At 27.3% G+C, this 24,262-nt stretch overlaps 1 protein-coding gene across 3 annotated transcripts in view; it reads left to right on the plus strand.

Moving 5' to 3' along the window:
• The first annotated feature begins 783 nt into the window (after nucleotides 1-783).
• The window catches only part of LOC100163236 (octopamine receptor-like), a 166,326-nt gene continuing 142,847 nt past the window's right edge, over nucleotides 784-24,262 (plus strand). For all 3 annotated transcript variants that reach the window (XM_029491652.1, XM_029491653.1, XM_029491654.1), the window contains exons 1-2: nucleotides 784-1,262; nucleotides 19,238-19,406. The gene's annotated coding sequence lies outside the window, so the exon portion shown is untranslated. The remainder of the gene's footprint in view (nucleotides 1,263-19,237; nucleotides 19,407-24,262) is intronic.

Consider the following 24,262-nt stretch of genomic DNA (forward strand, 5'->3'; position numbering starts at 1 on the left):
TTCTAGTCCATGTATAATATAATATAATCATGCACGTTTTTTGTTTGAAAAAAGGTAAATGCACCTTCGTCTAAAATATATATTATATATATATATAAATATTATAGTAAATTATGAGCTCATAATAATTTTAGTAAAGATATCCCATCCGGGGGTCAGGGATGATATATTGATGTATTCCAGAGTTCTCGAGTGTTGTGTGCTCCATTATAAATGAACACCGTTAGAGTCGACTCAACGAAACTATCATCAATCGATTACTAACCGGTTACGATCATCGAGATGTAAATATTTATGTACTGCAGTATTACATGTTTAGTTGTAGTCGTATATGATAGTAACCACCAAGCTAAGTTACTTTATTTATATTGAATTATCACACTTCATCAAATACAAACAATTATAAACAATTTCTATACTTATGAATTTAAGAAACTACTTAGCCCTTTTTTGATATCACAACTTTGTTAACTTGAATTTTTTTTTCTTAGCGAGTGTTTTGTTGAGATTGATATAATCGGAACTCATTTTTTGATCTAATCGTATAATCTTTAAAATTTAATCTGCAAAAGACGTAATTCGTGTAATATGTTTTTGAAAACAAATCACGGTTTTGTCCAATGACTTTTGTGTTTAATAATGAATGTACTTACCTGTTTATTTAATAGAAAAGTGGTTAAAAAAAAAAAATCATTTGTATTTTTAAAATTCAAGTACAACTGTTATTATTATAATATATAACATGTTAGTCATCGTATTTAATATTGTTTTGTTAAAAAAAAAAAAAAAACAACTGATCGTAAGTTTCTCTTCCGATAAAAAAATGTAAAATTACAAAACACAATAAATTACTCGAATGTCGTACAAGATACAACCAAAAATGTGTTACTGAACCTGACACACACACACCCACACACACCCACCTACACCCCGTCGTTATTCGTTCGGCGATGGTCGGGCCAGGCGACGACGAGGGTAAGCGCCGCTCGCGAACACGTTGGGCGAGCGTATAGACTTCACCGTTGTCGCTGTCGATTACGGTCCGCCGATGCGAACGGAACTCTGACGACAACCACCGAATGACGAATCGGATCGTCTCGCGAGATCCAAATAGTCGTGATACCATTGTTATGTCGTGATTGTTGGTTATCGTTGTTGATAGATTTCAATTAAATCGTTTCATTATTATTATTATTTTTCGACGGATTTGGTGTCCGATGAGGTGAAGCCAGACGGATACTGTTACTGCGGCCGGTTCTGAGGTATGTGTACGAGCATCAGACACCCGAGATAACGGACATTTTTTATTTTTAACTATAGTTATTTAAACTATTATTATTGCATTTTGTTCTTCTTTGTCGTGTAAGACAATGTCGAACAGGAAGAACTGATCATCGACGATTCACAAACGATCCGTCTATTATAATTTTGTATACCCAGTGCTCGCGGGTTAGTTTGGACCTTGGGGTAATTTAGATAAGTCACAAATGAAGAGTTAAAAGTCTTAGGCACTCAATATGTATACATTACATATTTTTACCATTCTAAAATCAACTATATTGTTCAGAGAGGGGTGAATGGGCTTCAGTCTATTCTAGAGTTTAAAATGAACAAATTTAACGTAAATGTCAGACGAGAAATGAAACGATAATTTTAGAGCTTACAATTACTGCTGTTGTTGTTATAATAATAATATATGGTCATGGGGCTCAAAGGAATTATGATTTTTTTCAAAATATTTAGAAAACTCGAAACGTGAAGTTATGATAGTAAAAATTTTTTTTTTCTCTAAAGATTTTCTATAGACTGTTATAATATTATAGACGGTGTTGAATGTTCGATTAAATGTAACAACGAAAATTTATAACGCAATTTGATTTTTAATTATTCGAATGATTTCAATGTCAGACAGCTTTCACCCATATAATAAAAGTATCGAAACCAGGTAGCAGTTAACGGCGGGGTTACGTATACGTGCTTAACGTTTTACATACCTTTTTATATTATTTATTACTTTCTGTTGTATTCGTGAATAAAAGTAACATAAAAAAATGTTTGTACGTGAAATCCGAATAGTGGTGAATTTTTACCCGAATGCTTATGTGAAACTTTTGTCTCATGAATGTTTAATTAACCACTGTTTTTTGAAAATTTTCGAGTTATATGCGTATATCGGTGAGTTATAATAGCAGTTGGAAAAAGGGACTTGTGGTTGATGTTGGCGAATCGATATTCAATTATTCATTTTGGACAATAAAAATATGACTAGGTATACTAACAAATCATTATTATATATTGTGCAAAACGAATTTTTTTTTGAACAAGGTAAATTTCCCTTTAAATATTTGAGATTTAAACCCGAATTCTGTCTAAAAAATCACACTTGTTCATTCTATTATATTATGATAGCACACAGGTTTGATCTTTTCAATTAACAGTTTATCGGGAATATTTTTTATTCAATGTGACAATCTTATATACTGTACATTAGGTACGTTTTTTAATTTATAATATTACATTTTTAACAAGATGCTCCTTTTAACAAGATGTGCTTTTATCACATAAAATGCTAAAACATGTTATTTCCATTGGCTTTTGTTTCATGTTTTGGCCTACGAAACACAATTACTTAAGTGACACAATTTGGGTTTCATTATTATACGGTGGTTTGTTCGGTGGTCTGTCCTTGATATATTAATTAAATAATTATGTTTGTGGATAGTTTTGAAGAGTAATAATAAATAGTTTATATTCATAATTTATTTTTAATTCATGAAGTGTTCTATATAACATGTATACATATAAAAAAAACCCTAGCTACATGACAAATGTAGCACGCTACTCGATATTTTACACTTCGAAGAAAGTTTACGAATCAAAAATATGTAATAATAAGTACCAATTAATTTTATATTACATACCCTAGCGGGAATTAGGTATTTTTTAAATTTTATTTGTTTTATCGCCATAAACAAAGCGTTACGCAAAGTTGGTTAAAAAATTAAAATATCTGTACCCAGCCCAAAAACATAATGTTTATGTTAAAATTATAACCACAGTAAAATTACCATTATTACCATTAAATACCATTTAGCCAATTGATAAATGTAAGTTATATTGTATTATTGTAATTGTTGGCCATCGAAACTAATAATACTAAAATATTTCAGATACATTATATTATATGCAATTTTAGTGCAGTGGAGCTCTAGGTAGGTATTTTGAGGTCCTCGACCACTGTTGTCTTACCGCTCATCTCAACCCAATTTCATAATGATCCTTCCAAAGATATTATCTGAATATTAGGTATAAAAATAAAACTTCCATGCCGAGGTAAATATTTATTTTGTAAATTATGATGATATTAAATGTTACACGCAACTTGGTTTTGTCTTTTATGTCAATAATATAAAAATGACAATAAACAACGATTTTAAATTACAATATTCTCATAATATTCTCATACCAAATATTCTTATATTTATTCAACATGATCATAACATTATTAAAAAAGATTGTCAAGCTTACAACTTTTTGTGTCGAGTTATTTTTAAATTTATGATTTTATTGAAAATGTAAACAACGAATGAATATTAATATTAACTGAATAAACAGTTGTTATTATCTTAAGTTGTTACTTATTATAGTATTATATCTTAAACAGCACAAATAGAGATACCTATATTATAATACCCAAACAATAAGTAAAAAAGTTTGTAAATTATAAGGATACTTTAGTACAATTGAAATATAATTCAATTTTGAATTATACTCTATACTAACATTATTAAGATTAATTCCTCTCTAAAGTTTAAAATAGACATTTATTTTGTATTTTGATGTCGATATTAATGAAGATTTCTCATTTTTTCGTAAATAAATTAAATGTGTTCTGACAAGACGTCTTGATCATCATACTTTTTGTTCCCTAAAAAACAATACAATTTGTATAAACAGTTTGGAACCGATTTACGACTTATGCGACTTAGTGAGTAATTTTATCGTTTCAGAATAAATTCATTCCAAAAGAAAATCACATGCGCTCTATGTCTTACTCGAACAACGTGACATATGTCATGCATGTTAGTATTGAAAAATGAATGTATAAAAACTTTATAACGCAAACGCATATTATAATATTATATATTCATAACTAATGGGTTTTAGTATTTAAATTCCATTCATCGTACAATGTAATATGTTCTAATGTTCGGTTATGTACAGCATAATTTATGGCCTGCAGACAAAGTATTATAAGCGTGTAGTCATACGCGAAGTTCTTCAAGCGAAAGTTTATTTCGCAAAGAACACGTTTGACATGCCTAATATTGTGTACCATTTTAGACGATGGTCTACAATACAATCGAATTAGGTCTAAGAGTCCCTCAATGTGCATGCGCTTATACCTACTTTATAATATATAATATATATTATTACATAAATAATCTGTCTCCCGTGAGTGCTCTTTTTTTTTTACGTTCGTGTGTATTATCAAGCACACATATGTACAATACGCTTTCGACGGAATTGCAAACAATAATTTTCTTCCGACGTCATATTTCGATATAACGAAGCGGTTTTATCTATACAATACGTCTTCAACGGATCGCCACACCGTAGGTATTCTGTTGACAGTGTACCTACATACGGTTGCGGTTCTGTCTCAAAATAAAAACTACGTACACACAATGCGGTTATTTGTAGTTGGATTCCATTAGTGGTTTGGTTAAAAGGTCATGAGTACAAAATATACTACTACAAAAGTCTATGCCGAATTACGATTCGCTTCTTAAATAATTACATTTGAAACGTAGAAATAAAATCGTTCAAATATAAATTAATTGTCATAGAATCTCAAAGTTAGGTTAGAAATATATATATATATATATATAGAAATAGAATATATTCGTTTCACTATGAACGAACACTCATCATAGAGTCTGCAGATGTATCTCGTTATGAAAATAAAATATTGGAAACAGGAAACTGTTCGTTTTTAATGTCTGGAGTTCTAGGGGCGGGAGGGTAATTATAATTACACAGTGTCATAGGATAAAATTAAAATTATTGTTTCAGAACGTAGGTAAGTACCTATATGTTTGTACGACAAGTTGGATTTAGTGGTATTAGCGATTTGCTGATTTAAATAATATAAACCCTTAAATCTGACTTTGGAATTAATTGTACTGATAGGTTTATTTGTGTTATTGAATAATTTATTCGTAACGTTTATTTATATACTATACTTGCCTATTATTTTTTATTTTCAATTTAAATTTTAAATGCAATACATTTTCTTCAATATAAATAAAACAAAACATAAAATATACAATATACGATATACGACTGTAATTTAAAATTACAAAAATCATTTTGAAGTTTCTTCAATTTTTCGGCTTGAACCTCTTGTTTCAAGGTCTCCAAATGCCAGAAGAATATTTAAAAATGTTTAAAAAAAAAACTATAAGTGGTTGAGATAACCACTGTTTTTATATATTGGATACGACTTGAAGCTGTTGACACTTATTTATGCATTTGGATAAAATACATTTTAGACGCAAATAATGAATTTCTATAACAAACAAACTTTTAATCAGAGGCAAGTATATTGTATATTTTATCCGATGAATGATGATAGTTGTTCGAATACAAAATAAACATCTGTCCATATATTAAAGTGAGCCAAACTAACTTGGCAAAACCGGAAAATCGTAATAGCCAATAGTATATAGGCATGTTATTATGAAAATAATTCAGCTTTATTTTAATGGTATTTAAAAATACTACACACCAATCTTGTAATTTTCACAAATCTAGTTTGAAAAATTTGATAATGTATTTCATGATTTATATAAAGAGCATTACAAACGAAGGACATAATAATTGTATGTTCGTAACAATCCATTTTACTCTGTTATTTTAAACAGAGCAATTGACCTATTATACAATCTAAAGGTAAAATTCTCATCTACAGCATCTCGGAGGCTTTTAATGGCATTTTAATTTTGAAATGTACAAAATAAAATTACAGTTTTAGATGTTTATAGCTTGCGTAATTAAAATATCAATGGAAGCCTCCGAGGTGCCTTGGATACCTAACAATCATATCTTAAATCATATAATAAGTATCTCAATTCACTCTGATTTGAAAAATAACAAAATTAATTGACGGGAATGTAAAATGTGCTATTTTGCACGTTTGATAGATGGTGACACCCGGGTGCGGTATCCCCTTAATTGCATTCATTGCATTAATTTTTATGGCGTCCGTAAAATATAATATTATGTAATTATATATACTTACATCAAGTATAACAATACCTATATGCTTACTGTATACTTAGCTAACTATAACTATGCCTCACTCACCTCAAAGCAGTATTTAATCATGTTTATAAATTTGAATGTTATGTGATGTCTCATCTTATTTTAAAAACATAAAACACATCTGCATAGAGGTCAGTGAACTAAAATGGGTCTTTTTAAGAAATTCTGTAGTGGGTACCTGTTGTTACTTGAATAAATCACAATTAGATAACCTATATCGATTTCATGTTCTGCACTTAGATTAAATTTCAAACATTTACAGTTTTTTGTTACGGTTAGGGGTATAGCCACTACAAGAAAAAAAACATGAAAATTACCTCTCAAAAGTACCATATACTATATATTTGGTCTAGATCAAATATCCCAATATTAAGTTACTCTAGGTACCTACATATTTATGTATAATGTATATTTATTTATTTATTCATATAAACGGGCTTAAGCCCTATAACATATTATAACGCAAGCACAGTAAAAATTATACAGTAAGGTATGTGAACTCTAATATGCAGCAAGGTAACATAAATATAAAAGAATTAGAAGCAAAGATATATATTACGATTGTAAAGTTACATATAAAAATGAAGAAAAATTTACAGGTAAATAACAACAAAAAAAGATGTAAAAATGAGACGTGCTAGCTAAACATAATCAAAAGTAATAAAATCACACGCAGCCATTAAAATATTAAAAGGACTGTTTATCATGTAGTTTGTTTTATAAGGGATGAGATAGAACAAATCTCTATTTTTGTGTGTATATAATAGTATGTAAACATGCAATTTTTTTTATAAAAACAGTATTATATAGCAAATACATACCTAGCTTGTTCAAATAGGATCTAAAATTATCAATACCTATATATGATATGCATCGATATTATTATGGAGAGATTACCAATATTGTAGTATTAACTTTTTGAAACTATTTTAATTAAAAATTAAAAATATGAAATTTTATGAAGATCAGTTTGACCTAGAAAATATATTTAATTAACATAAACAAGTTAATATAACAGAATATTTTATGCATCAATATAACTGTTTGTATTTACTATTTAGTACACGTAATTGCATATTAATAAGTTTTATTACAAATATTTTCTAATGCAAGTTAATTAGATACTTAATTAAACTAAATTGTGAATATTAATACAATATTAAATTTAACATTTTAAAAATGATCATAAAAACGCAATAATAATAATAATAAATTGTATAACTTGTATCTAGTTGGTGCATTAGGGATGTCGAAATTCACAGTAGTTTTCAAAAGCGTCAGGAAAAACAAAAAAAAAAATTAATTAATGGATTTTAAATTATTTCATTTTGCGTTTAGTGATATTCTATAAATTACGTTTCGTCAACGGTTATGTTTTGTTGAATTAAATAAAATATATTTTGTTAAACATTATGTTTTGTTTTGCAGTAGGTATTTAATTATTTTTGATTATCGCTTTCCGTTTTAATTACGTTTACAAATTTCAATCATTTTTTTTTTTTTTATCAAATGTAACGTTTTTATAACGTTTGCAAGCCCTATATTATATCATTGAATTCAAATTTAACACCATCCATTACAATGACCCGCTTGTAACTTATTGTACAACAGATTGACACCCACTTGCCTACCTATTTTAGATTCTGAGCGGAGCGATGAATGTATTGATTTTACAATGATGTGTGTTTTTCTTTTTTTTTTTTGTGTCTGTCATCACGTTTTGGGGCAGTAAAACTACTTTGATTTTCTTCAACGGTATCTTGTTCGATGGGAAATTGAACCTAGTTGGTGCATTCAGGAGGTCAAATTCTGAAATTATCAATAGTTTTCAAAAGCGCCGGAAAAAACAACATAAAAATATAAAATGGCTGAAATAACCTATTAAATAATATTAAATATTACATTATTGGGTACATTAAGTAAATGTTGAATTGCAATGCATACAGATCAGAGTTGAGTAGATGACTAAAGGCAAATAAAAATGTTTTCCTTTATATAAATATATTTGATTGTAAATATATAAGCTCGTACAAAAAGTATCCATCGATATACTCTTAACAACTCTATAAATATATCAAGTATCAACCTTTATAATCAAATATTTGGCGTGAATTTTTTTAAATAAAAATTGGATTTACTGCTTGAAAGTCGAATTCCGGTTCAATTAATTAATTCAATAACTGACACGTTAAATAGTCACAAAAATTGTACTAATTTTAAAATAACTTTTAAACTGTGACATTAAAGACGTTTCGACTAATGATTTTACATAATTTATTAACAAGCCAATGTCGCTTTGACTGTGAAACATTTGAAGTTTCTAAATGACCAAGTACGGTAATTTACAGTAATATGCACTACGCTATGTGTTACGATACATTGCTAATAAAATACTTTAATTTAATTTGTAGGGTATAAATCATCGATAAGAACTCTTTGAAAAATATACGGTGGTTTGAATTTTTGCAGGAAATCTATAGTGACGTGTAATAGTTGTTCGTAAGAATTTATAAACTACCTACTAAGTTAATCGCTAAATAAAATAAAATATAGTCATTCTTTATTTTTAAAAATATTTAAAGTTGATGACAAAAAGTTACAGTTTCATAATAATTAGTCTTTTAAGTCAACGACCAAACGAAAATGTGGTAAACCACAATAATACCTGCATGTGATCTATACAATGTTATATCAAGTTTTACAACATGGTACATGCGCATTTTTAAATCACTTTTTCTTCATCGCCTATAGGTATGTAATCTGTTTTTAAATGCCAGTTTATATTAATTTTTTGATAAAAAAATTGCTCGGGTAAGTTGTATGAACTCTATGTGTTTTACAAGATAACATATTTTACAACATTTATATTTCATACAATTTATGTATTGTGTGTTATTTTAAACTACTTTTTGTGCAGTGAACCCATAACGTTTTTGCGGCCAGTTTTTATTGCTTATCGAAACAATTTATATTTTAGACAGGAAAAATAGAAACAGTTGTGGTATCATCTTCTGAACATCAATTTTTTATGAATAATATTGACTGATCATATTGTTCAACTACTTTTTAAAACAAAATTTTTAAATATGTGTTGTTAATTTGATTGTTATTTTTATCTTCCAAAAATATATAGTTAGGTTATCCTAATCAATGCATTTATTTTCGTTAATGTAAATTGTTTGTTTTCGTTAAGAACTTCAATTTTTATATTGCCATATTATAGTTGATGAGTTTTATTTTTTTTCAATAATTATTTTTATTATATTATTCTTTTAGAATCAACACTGTTGATATATTATGTGTACTTTTCAATTTTTAAATGAATATAAATATGTATTGGTTTTACAATGATGTTTATTACTTTTTTATTCTGTAAACACTTTTTCTCCCCTAAACTTGCTCAAAAGTATCAAGTATAGCATCTTTTCTGAAAGTTAATGTTCTTGAGCTGGTACTTTAAAGAGGTCATTTTTCGATTTTCGAAACGGTACTCGATATAAAAGCGGTTAAAGGAGAAAAAACGTACGGTTTCATGATTTTATTATACATTATTTTATTTTGTATTAAATAATTACGGATGACGTTTTCTACCAGAAATATTGCCTCAAATGAAAAATGACGAGAGACCTTTTTTGTTGTATTTTAGATTTTGTTTCTTGCGGTTTAAATTTTGGAAAATTTTAGCCATTTTTAAGTATTTATAGGCATTTTAATTTTGGGAGTTTTTTTTGTTGTAATTCGGTTAAAAACATTCATAAAAACTTGAAATTTGGGTTGTTTCCTTAAAATAGCCTTAACTAAACATGGTAAAATTTTCTAATATTTCCTAATTTATTATAAATTATAGTTATATAAATTGCCTATTTATATAAATCGTTCTTAAGCTGTTCTTATAACGCTTTGTTTATCATCATAGAAACGAATAAAATTAAATAAGAAAGATTCCCTCGTCCGCTCAGAATCTTTTAATATCGAATGCAATCATTGCATTCAAATCGAATGCAGTAAAATTACACTATCCTGTCCGGGGACCGAAGGGACGATGGACAAACATCCACCACCGAAAGTACAGCAGTATACAGTGACCCAATTGTAACTTACTGTACAGCAAAGCGGCATCCAATTACCCATTTTTTTATATTTACTTTATTTCCCTTTTATTCATTAATCTGTCACTCATTCAAACATTATGACTTGCACAAATTAAGCATTACCTTTTGAGCGTTTGCGTATGTCGTATGAATAAATAAACAAAATATAAATTGTTTTATGAATTGAAACATACGTACTTACATAGAATAAATCTCATTCGCTGATGAAAAATTCAAAACTGTTTAATTAGTACTTGTAGAATCCACTGCATGAGGTATAAGCCATTAAAATTTTAGGAGAGGCTAACATTATTAACATCAATGTGAGTGGGGGGGGGAGGAGTTTCGATCCAGAACTAAAAAAGGAGGGGAGATTGACGGACTTTTTGGGAGGACTAGGCCCCCTCAAGCCCCCCCTCGATTTCCGCCAATTATCCACTGGCAGTACGATAAGTTGTTGTTACATTTTTATTTTAAAAATTTAAATCGTAATGTTAAATTTTATATAAATCCTTTATTATATAATATAATATATATAATATATATTATATTATTATTCCGAAATTACGCATATAACCAAACGAGATAGATCAAAAAACTACTAAGTAGGTCTTCAGCATCAATAAATACATCGAAATTGAATGCCTAAGTATATAATATATGGTATACCTAGGTATACCGAAATTTAAGCTTGTTTAAGAAGATAAACTTTTTGATATTTCAGTACGCGTTGAATTCATATATATAATTGTTTCTAAGAAACTCGTTGAAGATTATTAATTTTCATACAGGTATTTTATAACTCATACAACTACAGATGTCGCCTTTGGAATATAAAAAGTAGATCAAAACCTACATTTTAGGAACATTCTTTTTCTAAAATACAGTGTATTCCATGAAAGTTCCTCACTTTATACAATAAATTATAAGTTAATACTTACCAAAGTTGCTTTTTAGGTAGTAGCTACAACAGCGACTGTTAACGATTGCATTAATGCATTATGGTTTATAGTATTACAAATAGATGGCTTGAAACATTATAAAAACAAAGGAGCTTGTTATCTGATTCTGCCTTGAACACTGTTTTTAGCATAATATATTGATATAATCGCAGGAAAAATTGCAATAATTATTACCTACCAAATGAACAATGTGAATAATTATATTACTACATTATTAAACTTATGTTCGTGAATATTTTTCAATTATATGCTGCCGATTCCGGCGCCGTGTTTTATAACAATTTGTATCGTACCTGACAAGGGAATACGATACGCGATTATACATAAAACGAATTCGTGTCCTCGTGGCAAATAATTCATATTTGCTGTCGTTACACTAATATTTAGAATACGCAAGCTGCAAGCAAATCCCGTTAAATTGGCACATTCGACGTGTATATGTGTCGGAGAGACCAACACGTTACATGCAATTGCGGGGAAAGGAATTTTCGACGGCAAATAAAAACAACATCGTAAAAAATAAATAAATTAGAAAACCTGCGGGATCGCGTTCAAAACGTGACAGTTAGCTGACACGGTCACAACGGATTCGTTTAAAGACGTGATAAAGAAACAAATACGAAGGGAAGACGGAGGTATCGTAGTTTCGTTAGATTCCAATTTTCCTTCCTCCGCTATAATACAAAATATTATGATATACAAGATACAACTCAACGCGATTGTAATTATCTATAGTAACCTGAACATATTATGATATGATGCACGTAGTCTCAGTGTAAAATTGCCAATTACAAATGTATCTTTTATGTACGGATACAACAGCGCACGCACACGCACAAACGCCTATTTTTATGGCCACAGAATTAAAATAATTTAAATTAATTATCGTTAAGTATTTGTTCCACATTCACGAAAGTTCATTATTAATGCTGAAGTGGTATGTAAAAGTGAGTCCTGAACTCTTGACCCGAAGTCGTACCCAGTCGCGATAGAGAGCTTTCAGACCATTGGTTAAACTGTTTATAACGAAATATACATCATGGCGATGTAGTATAATATAGGCAGTATTGAACAAAGATGACCCTTACATTATATCTAGGCAAAACAATAGATAGTTAATCGACAGATTATTTTGGTAAAACTTAAAATATTTATGATGATAATATACTTAAAATTGTTATCTAGGTAATAGAAAAGAGGTAATCACACTGGTCTGGTTAAATACAGGTGATATTTATACGATTAAAAACTTGTTGCTAATAATTGCTATTACCGGATTACCCAACGGTGCTTACATAGAATGAACAATAAACTACAAGATAACTAACAAGTAATAGCATGTGCAAATGTGAATATAAAATCGAATAAATAAGAAAAAGCTAAAAATAATATTACCTTTCCACCCACAAAACAAATACAATGAAATTGAAAATCATTTATCTCAGATTACCATTTTATTTTGAAAGGTATATAAAAACATACTTTAAATTATTTTAAAAAGATTTTTTTATCAAAGAAGGTAGTTATTTTCATATAGATAAAGTTATTTCAACGATGCTCCACTCTACATGAAGGTATTTAAACGATCACCATTATGTAAAATATACATTATAATGTAGGTTCATCAATAACCATACTGTTCTATACTACATTTTTTGCTACAAAAACGAATCAAAAGCGAAATATTTTATCACATTTATTGCATTATAAATACTACTTTTTAATCATCAAATCGAATGCGGCATCATAAAAGCTTTTGTAATTTTTACATTCTTGCCAGTTGGATAAATTATTTGATTAGATAACTCGTTTGACGACTGCGATGAAAGGTTAAATTCGTGTACGGTAAAAGTAAAATATGAAATAGGTAGGACTGACTAAGATAACTCAATTCGTATTATATAGAATAATCATTAAATATTTACATTTTATTGACACCATTGAGATCATTGCTGATGTCTTATTATTTTCATGGAAACGTCACTGAAGCCGATACATAATGTATAGATATGACGAAAAAAAAAATGATAATATTATAGTTACGCGTTTGCTAAACAATTCTGGTCTTGACGCATTGATACGAAAAACTTCACGTGTCTATGGTTCGCAGATAAAACTTGGGAGTACTCGACGTCGTTTTGACGATGAAAATGTGAAAATCTACATTGCGAAGTGATGTGTCGTTAACGAGATGTGCGTACTGTGAATGATATTATTTTGATGTAGTTCGTCGGTAGTGATTAAAATAAAAATAATTATATATCCTGTAAGATATTATAAGATACTGTGAAAATGAAACCGCGGTGTTGGTGTACCCGAATTGCCTATCTATAACGCCGTGTTAAAATAATTACTCAAACAAATACAACGTGATGATTTTAATTATTCTATAGGAGATATCGATTAGATCAGTGGTTTCCAACCTTTTTTAGTATACGCAACCCCCCCCCCCCCCCCCCTTAAATTAGAGTTTAGACGACTTTTTTTTTGTTTTAGCGATACAAAATAACTATATATTACACAACTAATGACTATTAATTAATATATTTATATTTAATATTATTAAAGATCGACTGATACGATTTAAACTTTGTACCTATCAATATTACTATATTAGATTACCTGTGAAGAGGTCAATCATTATACATTATTAATAAATAATAATATTTTATAATTGTTAGTGGCTTGGTGTTGTGTGGTTGGTGTCCGTACTCTCAATTGTGGAAACGCTCTGAGTGTACGTATCGGCAGGTGTTATTAGCTCACGGATGGGTAACCACTAGGGGTTTTAGCAAAAATCTTTGCCACACATACAAATGTGTTTCAATTAACAGTTTCCTCTCTACAAATATCCTACGAACAAAAAAAGGTATCAGGCTTAAGCTCAAAAAAATTTTTTTTATCGATGTGTGACTGTCTAAAACTTAACTTATTGTTATCAATAGTAGTTGCTTATAGATTAACAGCAGTATTATAATGAGTAAATTTGTAATATATTCTAGATCATGAAAGTTAATATACTATAGGATGTAGTTAAAACTTAAAAAAATCAATTAAAATAATAATAATAAAAACTTGAACTTGGTCGGTGGATAATAGATAGTAGTATAATACGTAAATATCGCGTAATGTTACGTAGATAATAATTAAATAATTCGGTTAATTAAAATATAAATTAGTTATTTATTCATCAACAAGCATTAAATGTATAGTATACTTCAACACATTTTTACCTTATTTCTTTTTATAGGGCTGACTAATAATTTACCTACCTAATGATATTTGAGTAAACTTATTAATTATATAGGTATTCTTATAAAAACGACTGTAAATTAGACTGTTAGTGTCTTGTATGTTTCATGGCAGTAATAACTTTCAACTATATTGTTATTCTTATAAAAATGTTTTTTAAGTCTCCATATTATGATTTTTTTTTATTATTGTCTGCTTGGTTAAAATAATATTTCACAATTAAAAACTGTATAATAGAGATATGTACCATTTAATAACTCTAAGACGATAATAAGTGATTTTTTATTTTCTCTTTTACCTCCTCCTCCCGAGATAGCTAATAGAAACCAAATAGTATACATACATAATAATAAGTTATTATTTAACAAATGAGAAGAATCACATTTTGATACACGTCTGTATGTATACCTAATTTTAGACTGTTACATTTTTCTGGGCTTAATGGCTTTTAAATTAAGAGTGATTTTATTATCACATAATGTAATTTCTGAATATAACCCTATTGTGAATCACAAGTTGGGTTATTGAAAACCGAGCAAAACATTTTCGGAAAAAAACACATGCAGCAACACTATAAAAACGCTAATTTAAAACTAAAACATATGTCATCTGTAATTAAATAAAAACACAGAAAAAAATATTTCATTTCACATTAAAACTGTAACATTGCAATTAAATTACGGCTGAATAATAACATATCCTAAGTACTTAATTTAAAATTTTTCAGGTTTTTTAAAATTAATTAAGAATTTATCTGACTTTCAAGCAAAAGCTTAAATCTTAAAATAACCTTCGTTATTTAATTAAAACGAAAGCAAACATTCAGTAAGCTCTATATATAAAATAAAATATACAAATATCAGAGAAACTTTTAATATAGAATGCCGTTATATTGTGTAGATATATGATTAACGAAAGTCAGCCATTTTACCAAAAATTATCTTTAAAACAAATATATTTATCTCTAACGAAGAAAAGATATACTTATGCTCTGTGTGAAGAGACCAATGTTTTAAGTTCAATATGATAAATCTATATTTGACAATATTCGTAGTATTTGGTAAATCTGTGAAACGATAGGTAAACTATTCAAAAATGATAAAAAAAAGGTGTTAAGTGTATGAAGAAATACATTTAAAAACGTTATTAAGGTTTTGAACACATTTAGTTCATTTTCTTTGTAGAAAATAAAATATGGAATTGAATCAATTTGAAATTGAGTTAAATTATTTTAGCATATTTATGCTGTATTAAATGTTAAGAAAATGTTAATTTAAAAATATATAGCAAAATACAGTATATATATATATATAATGTATTATTTATTACTTATTAGTTATTAATTATTATAATATTAACATTTATATTTTACGAATGGATTGAAATAATAATTACGTCCCTAACAAAATTAAAATTAACTTTAAGTAAATACCTACTACAATATTACTTTAATCTATCTATGTTGTTTTTTATAAATACTAACAAAATTTGATAATATAATAATAAATTATCATGTTATATTAAATATTTATGAATATTATTTGAATATATTATATATTATATTGAATTTTTGTGTTGTGTGAGTAACATCGCTACTGTATATATTAACGTATTCAGTGGTTTGTGATTATCGTATATTTTAATAATGATAATGATGTTCTTTCGATATAATTTAATAGAAATTATTTAAATTATTTACTGTAATTTCCGATTTATTGACTTTACACATGAAAGGATCGTAAATCATAATAAATAATACTTTTGAAGTGTATCCAAATATTGAATCTAAAATTAACATAATATACAAATAATTGTCATGGTATTTTTTTACCGGTGGAGAGGGGGGAGAGAGGACGAAATAATTTATTCAAATTAAGTATTAATAATAAATTATTATTATTTAACAATAAACAAATCATTAAGATAATTTGGGTTTTCTGAGTAACATTACAATGTACGTTTATTATAATATTGAAACATGTAAAAAAAGACACTACGTATATTAAAGATAAAAAATTCAAAAACGAAGATTGATACATTATTTTATCACGTACGTGGAACTTAGTTTCTAATAAATACGATTATTGTGTGCAATAATTGCTTTTACAGTTTTTTGATTGATTTTATTATAGCAATAACGGTAACAAAATATTAGTGTTAAAAAACTTGATTAATTTGTCGGATGTTGATTTCGTACACTTTTGATTGCATTACATAATTCGATTATTATTAATTTAAATCAGGCTATAATAAAATGACTACTTCTACTTAGCCTTTTGGTATTCCGTATGTTTTATAATTTGATATTAAGTAGAAGATATTAAGAGGCAAATAATGAATAGGTATTTAATTTTAAAATAATTTTTTTCAAGTTCTCCACTACTAAATAATAGTGTTCATAAATCATATTCAACCAATATTGGTGTTTTAGCATTAGTATTTTAATAGTTATTTCAGTTAATAATTTAAAATACCATACATTGTGAATAAATAATAATTCTCTGAGATGTTACAATGTAATTAGTTACTTACCAGTTTTATTAAACTAATTATTAGATTTCTAAAGTATTCACTTTCAGTCACATTTTTTTAGTTGTATTTAAAATACAATTTTAAAAATATATTTTTAATAGAATCATTTTTGTATAATTCAACTGTCGTTAAAAATAATTGTTGTAGGTATACAATAGAAATTTATTTTTGTATTTAGAGCTATATCTTATGTATAAGTCAAAATTGAATTTAAAAATGATTCAATGAATATTAAATTATTAAAATTAATTACCATAAATCTTGAAAGACGTTTTTATTAAACCAAACTTACGAAGCGTAGAATTTAAGGGGGAAAAAAAATAGAAATGTACAAGAAAAGAAAATAGCGTAAAAATGTAAGCACTTTTTATTATTAAAATTGTTGTTAAAACCGTGCATTGCTTAGAATTTTTTGTTTTAATGATGCTACAACTACGTTAAAATGTAGAGTAATAATAATACAGGTAGACCACATTTTAGTATTATGTACAGCACGAATTCATTCATATTTTTAAGAATTTAAAGTTAAACATACCTATTTATAAGTTATAAGCTACCTATGGTATTTCACAAAATATATCAGAAAATGTTTATCGCAATTGAAATATTTGTATTCATAAATTAATCATTGGTCTCTTAAAATAGTTTATACATTTAATTACCTACATTAATTCTAGATTTTAAAACTATTATTTTCCATTATTTTTTATTTTGCATATAGGATAACTATGTTACAATTTTATTACCAGTTGACGAGTATTTGATAATACAAACATGTTGATCTCGATTTATCATCATTAATATATTTTAGGTCCCACGGTGTAACACTAGTGACGTGCTGTCTTTTCGGTGTTGTACAGTGTACGTAGCTGTTAAATATTATATTTCTATTTTAACATGAAATAATTACGTTTAATAAATTTGAATAATTAAACCATTATCTAATGATTAAATGCAAGTTCTTGTAACACCCCGAGGAAAATTTTGTTCTGTTGCTATAGTATGAATGAGGGTGGGTACTTATTCATTACACATAATATACTATAAACAAAATATATTATACTACGGTATATTGATATATGTATAAATAATAATTTAATCTAACACTTCAATTAGTATACGAAAATAAACATTTTTTTTTTGAATTTAAAATATGTATCTTCATTACCTAAAAAATACAGCTGAACAATTACATAAACTAAATAAAATCATTTAATTTTATTATTATTTCTAAAAACAATTACTAATGAGTAAATAAAAAAATATTTATAGTATACGTATCTTTGAATAACCAAACATATATATTATTATATAGCTTAACCTAGAGTACTAACCTTAGTAGTAAAAGTATTTTTTAAATTAAGTGATATTCCAATATAGCTAAATATTTTTAAATAAGTATTATATTGAAATCCTTGATTTATTATAAATAATCAAAAATTTAAAAGTAATATTAATATAAATAATATTATAGTTTTTAGTTTAGCTTAATTAAAGAACGTTTTGATAAAGCTTTTCTATTATAATGGATTTGCAATATACTCAAAATATTTATAACAATTTTGTGAAACTGAAAAAATGATGTAAGTCACCCAACTCGAGGCCAAATAATGTAATTTATTTGTGATATGGTTGTGCATGGATCATTGAGATTAACCGACAAGCACAAATTTGAATTAATAGTTTTTAGTCCCTTAAGGTTACACAAGACTTACGACAAAAATAATGTTTTCTTTTAATTTCGTTTCATATTTTATTGTAATATATTTATAACACTATTTTTTTTGCTGCCAAATTAATAAAATTAATTTTACAATTAGTCAAATTTAAAATAATAAATCTTTTTTTTTATGTGATTTTAACTACTTTATCTAAACCTTAAAATTTTCCAAACAGAGGTAAAAAATAATGTAGTTTAAATGTACCAACAAACCGTATAACGAACATGCTATCTATCGTATACGTCATTATACAATGATATTTTTAATTTTGAAATCGTGTTTTATTTTTATGTTCCTGCCTTAAATTCATGACTATTTAATTCACAATAAGTGTTTGCAATTTATGTAACAGGTGTCCGTATATTGGAGGAAGAAATGGCATATTAGTATACGATCTTGGAGATGACGAATCTGGGATTTAACGACACATTGCGTGACAGAAACACTTCCGCGTGGCGACAACTGATAAGAAAATCCGCCGTGACACTACCGTTGCCATAGGATTTGTCATTTGTGCACAGGTACCCACGTTTCAAGATTGATTAGAAAAATAATTATAATTATATATATATTTGTATTGTATGTCCTATCTTTTTATGTGTTAAAGAACCAATTAAATGATAAGTAGATTATCTTAAGAGCTTATTATCTACGTAGTTACCAAATGTGTATAGTCTTGGTGAATAGGGCTGAAAAAAATCGTTATTATACGTTAACATACAACGTTAAGATTTAAAATTTAAATGGCCTATCAAGTAAGTACCTATTCCAGAAAGTGTATTTCAAAATTATTTAAAATGGAGTTCAAACATCTAAGACATATACAATATAATTTTAGTAGAATGAAACTATTTATGGATTGTATGGTTATACAAAAACACATTTGATTGTAATCAAATTAACTTACGGATAGGTATGTTATTGGAAAGGGAAAACAATTATAATTTACAACATTCATTTCCAGTATAATTTATTGATAAATTATAGTAACCCATACAATTGTTTTAGTTTTAAACAAATCCCAGTGCCCCAGTAATAATAATGTTTAGTATAAAATAATTATTTTAAAAATGCACTGCAACAAATTTTTTTAGTATTTTTGTCGTCGGATACTATATAAGGTTGACAACCTGTGTCTCAAATGTAGTATTACTTGGTTGTAGCTTATTTCCAACTTTTAATGAATAGCCGTCTGATATATATTTTTCCTGTAATACTTTTCTTATAGAATTCTATTCACGAACCAATTAAACCATTAATGAATGTTTATTATCTGTACCTACGTAATGATATAAGAGAAGAAAGAAAAACTTTTTATAGTTGTTTATTCAAATTCAAACATTCAAAATTATTTATTTTTAACTCTAAAGTATAAATAAACGGTTTTCCTTTGAAAAGATAATAATAATGTAATAAATTAAAAAATAATAATTACGAAATAGCAGTACCACTCGTAAGCTACAAAAATTAAGTTCAAGTTTTCAAAAAGGATTATTTGTTCCGAATTCAAACAATAAACAGCAAACTGCAGAGTATTCAGTAGAAAATATTGGATTTTCCATACAACCATACTCGTTCGTTCGTTCGTTTGTTTTTTTTTTTTTTTTGTCACATATTTGTAGTGCACCGGTGTAGGTGTTACCTAATATATCATGTCTTCCATACGTTTTTTTTTTACTTTTCGACTGTACTCAATCATACTATAATATTAATATCAAAATAATATTCTTTGATTTCGTTTAAAATCGCTTTAAAAATCTTCTCTATGTTTTTTTTTATTTATTTTTGGTATGACATAACGTAGGTATGCACATTTTTTTTGTGCGTGGCTGTAAGCACACACGCTATTTTTTATTTCGTATTTTGTGTTTTCGTTTTTCCATACATATTCAATATTTTATACAGTGTGCACTAGGTATAGTGAAGGAAACGTTTATATACAATTCACACTTCCCAGCCCCCAGAATATCTGACAGTTGGTATAATGTATACCTGCAAGTGCATTGTGAGTGTTCCATTTGGAGAAACACGTCCATTGTTGCATATTATTTATTTTTTTTTTTACGAAAAAACATTGATAAATATGCACGAGAATATTGCACAACTGATCGTCTAATTAATAAATATATATAGTCAACTAAAATCAGCTGCAATTTAATTATTTCGTGTTTATTTCAATTTTTTTTTCAAATATTATAATTTTATTAACTATGTATAAGATTTCAGCTAAAACTGTAATACATACGCCATTGGCCATGCACCAAAAAATGTATCCGATAACCTCATATCTCATTACATAAGTCGGTGTATATGTCCTCTCCATTTTTCTATATATGGCATACAATTTATCACAAATAAATGAAATAAATGGTCCATAACTAAAATGTTTTAAACGTTTTTTCGTCCCTTCGTTTCTTTACCTACCATATTATTTTTTACCCATAATATGGTAAAAACGGGCATAGGAAACAAAACCATTTTTTGTGTATATCTATATAGATATCTATGCATATAAGTTCGTATTTTCGTAGCTTAATATGTAGCAGCTATAGGTAGGTACAGTAAAAATACATCAATCGAATATTTTTTAGTTGGAAAGGATATTATTATAAATACTTCAAAAATATAATTTCAACGATTTTCATTAGGAAACTATTATGACTTTGTTGTTGTTCTCAAGCTTACAATTTCATTCACAGGTAAATACTTCTAGCATATTATTATCATATTGATATTGTATATTATTTTATTTTCTGCAGCGCGTCAGAAGTATGTTAACTAGTTGAATTTTGAGACTTTTCAATTCTTATGGGGTTTGTATTATAATATAGTTTGAGACATTGATTAAATTAAAACCAATGGCGTACGTTTCGTATACGGCAATCACAAACTATACAGAGATCAAAACAAAGCAAGTGATTTTTAATAAAATTTAATAATTTTGTGAACTCGCATCAATACATCATTGTATATTTAACACTTTTACAATTGGCATGCTCGTAATAATAATAATTTTTTTTTTGTCAGCAACTTTTAGTTCTCTGCTTTAATGATTATAATTCGTTGCGGGATTAACCCGTATACTTTTAAATCTCTAACTGATAGACGTGTTGAATTTGATGTTACCTTTATTTACAAATTATTGAACAATGATATCGATGCTCTTGATCTACTTGCTAAATTATCTTTAGCCGTTTCTTCTTTTTATTCCAGAAATCCCCAAACTTTTAAAAAAAATTTTCACACCACTAACTATAGTTACGCAGCCCCTCTTGATCGTGCTTGTTGATCTATTGATAATTTGTCAAATATTGATATTTTTAATGATTCTTTGCCATCAATAATTCTAAAACTCAAAAATTGTACTTGTTAATATTTCCGTTAGCTTATTCTTATTCGTGTACCAATGTTCTTTTTTCTTACCTTGTAATATTATGTAATACCTATTATTACAATCTGTACTACACTAATGCCCCTGAGGCGTCGATAAATAAATAATAATATATTCAACATTTATTATACAAAACATATGTGATAATCATTGTTAAACTATGTCACTAAGTTTGTTTTCAAGTGAGGTACAGTATAGAATTCAGCTGTAGTATGAACAATTTATAATAGCGTAATTAATTGAAGGGTCCAATGAAACATTATGGGCCATTTTACAGTAGATTTTATCCTGACCTGATTTTCGGTAAGAGTTCCAGAAAATGAAAACGGTTTACGGAAAACGGGAAAATAAGAAGAGTTACTGAAGTTTCATTTACTATCTTTACAGATAGAAAATCTTATTTGAATGGTACTTTTAAGAGGTAATGTTTCTATATTCGTAATAGTGTTTCTAGGAGCATGACCTACATAACTGAAAAAAAAAATACTAAAGGAATCACTGCAGCTAGCATGCATGTCTTATCCTAGTTAAGTCAGTTGGATTCATTTTTTTAATGAGTTGATTTGAGATACATAATAATATATCTGTTATACAATGGAAAAAATAAAAAATACTATTCGTTCCTAAGATGATCGACAAGAGACAAGCGACAGACACTATACCCGGACCGAACTCTGTAGAGCCTGTTCGGATTTTATACTATTATTTACTAAACAAATTACTTGTGGTCATCTTTTAAAAGGCTTACCTATCGTATATTATTTCCTTTGAAGTGCGCGCGTATTAAATAAACGGGTAGCAAATATAATCTTAAAAATGTTTATGACTATTTTTCATTAAATTAAATTAATGTCTGCACATTTTATGTTTTACACAATGTTTTTGCTATCGATCACATTTCAAAATTAGTCTGGTTTTTTTTTTTTTAATTCAATTAAATATGTGTTAATATTACCATTTATAATATTGACATTGATATACGAGTTTGTATTATATCTAGTTTGATTGTGTTGCTGAGTATTATATAATTGATATTTTTTAGCTCTCTCTTAATACCGTTCTTTAACTCTAAATTTGACGTTTTATTATAAATTACATAATAACTACCTATACAATATTAGTGTATCGTCGTTACATTATTTTATCATTCATATTACTGTTACAAAATTGTTATACAATTATTGCACATTATTAATCTACGTTGATGTAGGTTATGTCAATTTTGTTCAGTAATTACGGGTTCTCGATTAAATAAAATTGACATGTTATTACTGTTATAGGAATTTAGGTCTATTTAGGTATAAATTATAATGGTTTTTTTTCGATCAAACAAATTCTTATGAATACGTGTCTGCCACACACTTTTTAGGTTTGATAGCACCCGTTAACCCGGTCAAAATGAATGAGATTTTGTGTTTTTGTAGTCTAAGTTTCATAATAAATACCCAATAAAATAGGGAATTCATGTTCGATAAATAATTATAAAATCACTCGCATATAGCAAAATAACATTATTACCTTTGTGTGTCAATCGTTTCTAAATTATTATCAATTATTTACTTTCGAATATACGAATATAGGCCTCTTTATTATAGGCTTATAATAACATGTTTAATGGTTTTTGATTATGGTTGAACATTAAAAATAAAGCTGTTATTAAAATTTCCTGGCTACGGATATATTAGGCATGCAATTGAAAATCATGTACATAATTTCGTTATTATGTAATATGTAAAATACCTAGGCTCAGACATAAAATATTTTAGTATCAAAAAATGCATACGTGATAAATGTTTAAGCGTATAAATATATAATATTTATAACAGGTGTTTTATTTTTGTATCAAAACATATTTTAATTTTTTCACTAGAAAACAAAAAAAAGAACAAAAATACTTTGTTTTAAACAAAATATATTTAATCCAAGAAGATTGACAACAACCGACTACTACAGTAAGAGGATTTATCTGTTTTTTTTTTAAGTTGC

Source organism: Acyrthosiphon pisum, chromosome A3 (assembly GCF_005508785.2).
Source record: "Acyrthosiphon pisum isolate AL4f chromosome A3, pea_aphid_22Mar2018_4r6ur, whole genome shotgun sequence".
Lineage (NCBI taxonomy): Eukaryota > Metazoa > Arthropoda > Insecta > Hemiptera > Aphididae > Acyrthosiphon > Acyrthosiphon pisum.